At 38.5% G+C, this 5,046-nt stretch overlaps 1 pseudogene; it reads left to right on the top strand.

The window, feature by feature from the left end:
• The first annotated feature begins 334 nt into the window (after window positions 1-334).
• Window positions 335-4,129, top strand: LOC102858763 (annotated as a pseudogene).
• The last annotated feature ends 917 nt before the right edge of the window (window positions 4,130-5,046 follow it).

The following is a 5,046-nucleotide window of genomic DNA, read 5'->3' on the forward strand; positions in this document are numbered from 1 at the left end:
AAATCCACCAACAGCTCCTTAGAGCGTGAGCAGTTTCCTCTCCTTGTAAATTATAGCAAAAATCCAATGGAGGGTCTCTGTAAATTGGAACTGGCTCAACAGCAGTGAGTCTGAATGAGAGCTTTGTCCTTATATCAAAAAGCATAATGTATGTTCTCTCTCCTTTGATCTTAGGCAGATCTCAGCGACTACTTCAGACAATGGAGTCAAGAGACAGTTATGTCATGTGATTTCCAAGATAGGTTATAAAAGGCAAGAAAGCTTTCAACTGGCAAGCTCTTAGGGAACTTGCTCTTAGAACCTAGCCATCAATGTGTAAGAAAGTTTAAGCTACATGGAGAGGGCCATGCAGGAAGACCCAATGACCTCGGTTTTCAGCACATCATCAGTGCCTGCTTGTGAGACACATGAGTTATCGGGGAGGCAAATCCTCCTGCCCCCCAGTCAAGCTACTCGACATGATACAGAACAGGACAGAGACAAGCCTTCTATATCCAGATATATGCAAATTAAAGATTTATAAGCAAAATTAACAATTGATGTTATGCTGATCCTGGGTGATTTGATTGTTTGTTGGCAGCCATTGATAGCTAAAGCACTATGTGGGGGCAAACGCGGTCTAATATTGCTGTTTGATTCAAAATGAAACCCAGAATTTACAGCCATCAAAATATTTTACATCTTAAAAACATTCATGATAGCTTTTTTTAAAAAAGCTAAATACAAATTCATGTTTAATAATGCCTTTGTCACCCATAAACTTTTTCTGTATTATTCTTACTATTTGAAAATTGAGAGTAGTACATTTTTCCTATTTTATAAGGCCTCATATTTCCAGACTCTATTCTTTTATTCCTGGTTTTACACTTCTTATATTCCATGTTTTAACAATTATACCATGTATTAAAGGCTGAAATATAAAAAGTACAAATCTAGGGAAATTGGAAAACTAGGAAGTTGTAATAAAAAAGAAATGCAATGCATAAAGGTTAACATCCTATGCATTAGTGAACTGAAATAGATTGGTGTTGGTCATTCTGAATGAAACATATGATCTACTACAGTGGAAATGACAAAGTGAAGAGGAATGGGGTGCCATTCATCCTCTTAAAAAATGCATTGAAAGATCCATCCTCAAGTACAGTGCTGTGAGGGACAGGATATTATCCGCACACATACAAGGAAGATTTGTTAATGAAACCATTATTCATATTTACTCACTAACAAAAAAAGCTAAAGGTGAGGAAACTGAAGACTTCTTCCAATTTTTGCAGTCTGAAATTGATCAGACATGCAATCAAGATACAATAATAAAACTGGTAAGTGGAATGCAAACTTGGAAACAAACAAGGAATACTGGTATTGGAAAATATGGTCTTGGTGACAGAAATGAGGCTGGAGAGCACATGATAGAATTTTGTACATCATAGAATCTTTTATTAATTGTAAATACATAAAAAAATAAACCAACCATAAACAGCAACTATACACAACAACAACATACACATAGAATTAATTTGATTCCATCAGGTGAAGTCCATCTGAGGAAAAGAAAAGTTGGAAAAGTACAACATCCGCAGTCAAGCCCAGGTCAAGGACTTTATGTGGAACACTCCATAAGCCATTATTGTTATTGTTGTGACCCCATGTACACTAGATCTGAACCTCACCCTCTCCTATGCACCCTTACCATCTCTGATATACTTAAGCCTGTTGTTAAAAGTCACTATGTCAATCCATCTCATTGAGGGTTTTCCTCTCTTTCGTTGACCCTGCGTCCTTCCAAGCAAGACAGCTTTGTCCTTCTCCAGGAATGACTTTGCCCAACCACATGCTCAAAATACGTGAGACGATGCTTTATTATCTTTGCCTCCAAGAGGCAAAGAGGCAAAGAGGTTTGTTCCATAGAATATTTAGTACTCTTTCACACATCAGAACTCAAAGACATCAATCCTTCTTCTATAATCCTTTGTCACAGTCCAACTTCCAAGTAATTTAAAAGACCATGACATGAATCAGATGCACCTAATCTTTAAACTGGCATCACTGCTCCTTAATATTTTGGTGAAGTCTTTGACATCAGATTTATTCAATACATCTTTGATTTCTTGACTTCTGGTGTTGAGGATGTTGATTGTGGGTTATGAAATTGTTGACAACTTCTGTTTTCTCTCCAATATAATGATGTTGTCTATTGGCCCAGTGGTAAGGATTTTTGTCTTATTGATGTTGATATGCAATCCATATTGAAGGCTATAATATTTTTTCTTATGCAGCAAATGTTTAACCATCAACTATTAACATGCAAGTTCAAAGTGAAGTTAAAAAAAATTACAAGTTCACAAGAACCAAAATATGACCTTGAGTGTATCTTAACTCAATATGAAAACCATCCAATGAACACTAATGACCAAAGATCAAAATAGTTGTGAAATTACATCAAAGGCATCATCCAGGAAGAAAGCAAAACACCATTACAAAAACAGAGGAAAAAAGGAAAAGACCAAAATGGATGTCAGAGAGACTCTGAAACATGTACAAAATGTAGCCTAAAAAAAGTCAAGGATTGATGAGATAAGAGAGCTGAATAGACGATTTCAAATATCAGTTCAAGAAGTCAAAGCAAAGTTTTATAATAAAAGGTGCAAGGAGCAGGAGTTAGAAAACCATAAGGGAAGACCATGCTCAGCATTTCTAAAGCTGAAAGAACTGAAAAACAAATTCAAAGTTTCAGTTCCAACACTGAACTAAAGTTTAAGGCCAAGATGTGGCCAGGGGAAAAATCTTGAATGATGCAGGAAGCACAACAACAAAAAAGATGTAAGGAATATATAGAGTCACCGTACCAAAAGAAATGGTGGTAAACGTGAAACCATTTCAGGAAGTAGCATATGGTCAAGAAATAGTATTGAAAGAAGAAGTTAAAGCTGCATTTAAGAAATTGGCAAAAAAAAAAAAAGTAAGGCCCTAGGAACTGATGGAATATCAACTGAAGTGTTTTAGGAAACAGATTCAATCCTGTTAATTTCACCAGTCTCTGCCAACAAATATGGAGGAAAGCTGCCTGGCCAATTGACTAGATTTGTATTAATTCCCATTCCCCTCCAAACAAGGTGATACAACAGAATGTGGAAATTATTGAGAAATATCATTAATATCACAAGCAAGTAAAATATTGCTGAAGATTATTTAAAAAACAACTGGAGCAGTACGTCAACAGAGAACTGCCATACATTCAAGCTGAATTCAGAAAAGGCTGTGGAACAACCAATATCACTGCTGATGTCAGATGACTCTTGGCTAAAAGCAGAGAATAACAGAAAGACGTTTACTTGTGCTTGATTACATTCCCAAACCTTCTTTGTAGTTAAATATAACTAAGAACTGAATTTTGACCAACGAGATGTTACTGATTCTCCACTTTTCTCTTCCTTGTTTGCTGGCTGAAAATTGGAAAATAGATTTGTCAAAACTCTAGTTAGTCTCTACCGATATCCTGTATATCTTCAGTGGGAAGAAGGTTTAGGCTGGCTTTGTACTTTGTCTACTTGTGGTGATTGCAGATGCCTATGTCTATGTGGTCACTCACTTCATTTAGACAGGTCTGCTCTCCATCCTGGGCTCCCTGGGATTGAGCATTTGGCTGATGGTAACACCTAATTCCTATGAAACTGAGCAAAAAAAGACTGGGCCTTCTTGCTAGTTTTGCTTTCCTTACAGGAGCTGACCTGTGCCCTGTCTTGGAGTCATGCATTTCCATCAACCCCAGCATTCTTCCCACCACTTTCATGGGCACAGCAATGATCTTCACGTGCTTCACTTTGAGTGCTCTCTATGCCAGATGTCAGAGCTACTTCTTCCTGGGGGGTATCTTGAGTCTGTTGGTCTTGTCGTCCCTAGGCAACCTTTTCTTTGGAGCTACTTGGTTTTTCCAGGCCAGCTTGCGTGTGGAGCTGGTCTTATGTGTGGCTTTGTTCTTTTTGATACTCTACTCACTATTGAAAAGGCTGAAAATGGAGATAAGAATTATATTTGGCACTGCTTTGATCTCTTTCTGGATTTTATTATTCTACTCAGAAAACTCATGCTGACCCTGGCTATGAATAAGAAGGGCAATAAAAAGAAGTAAAATGACCATCTAGCCTTTCCCAATTTTGCTTCTCTTCCACCACCCTTCATTTCCTCTTTGGATACATTACAGGTGACATGTTCTGTGATAATGAAAAGTATCAGGGGAAAAAAGACATCAAATGATGTATTGCATTGATCAAATCTGCTGCAAAGAGCCTTTAAAGTTCTAAAGAATAAAGAAGTCATATTAAGGTTTAAGATTTGTCTGATCCTGTCCATTTATAACTGGAACAAGCTGTTTGGCTTCTGAGGCAGGATAAAATTGGCACCCATTAGACCTCACCTCCAAGGCTTGAGGTTGGAGTATCCCCACTCATATTGACCATTTGGATCCACAGGAGTGGAAGTGGGAGGAATTCAACAATGGAGAAATGGACTAAGCTTGGATATGTTCCTGCAGAGCCACCCACCTCATGCACAGTTGCATGGATGAGTAGGGAAGGGTTGTTGGCTTAAGCAGCAAGGAGTCTTGAAGACTCCTGGCTGGTTGACCAGACTTTGCCCCATGTGGAGGCTAGGACTGAGTGAGGAAACCAAGAGCTCTGGAATGCAGGGAGAAGTGTGGACTCCTGAGCATACAGCTGATGCTCATTTAAACCTGGCCACAGATTGCTGGGGATGACTTGACCAGATGAAGAGAAGATGACCCATACTGTGAGCTAGGCTTGATCGCTGCAACCTGATGGCTTGCTCTGGACTGGGCAATGCTTATAGATGCTGATTCTCAAAGTTTACAAATTGAACAGAGGATCCTTCAACAGAAGGGATGTTCTCATTTCTATAGAGTACTGGATTGATAGGGATGGGCAAATCAGCAATTGGCTATCTAAAAGGGAGATATCAGGGCATGAGGCGTGACATAGCCAGCTTATACACTTTCATGAAAGTATTTGTTAGTGGGATGATTGTAAGCGG

The sequence above is a fragment of the Elephantulus edwardii genome, unplaced genomic scaffold (genome assembly GCF_000299155.1).
Source record: "Elephantulus edwardii isolate Elephantulus edwardi_28Jun2011 unplaced genomic scaffold, EleEdw1.0 scaffold00065, whole genome shotgun sequence".
Lineage (NCBI taxonomy): Eukaryota > Metazoa > Chordata > Mammalia > Macroscelidea > Macroscelididae > Elephantulus > Elephantulus edwardii.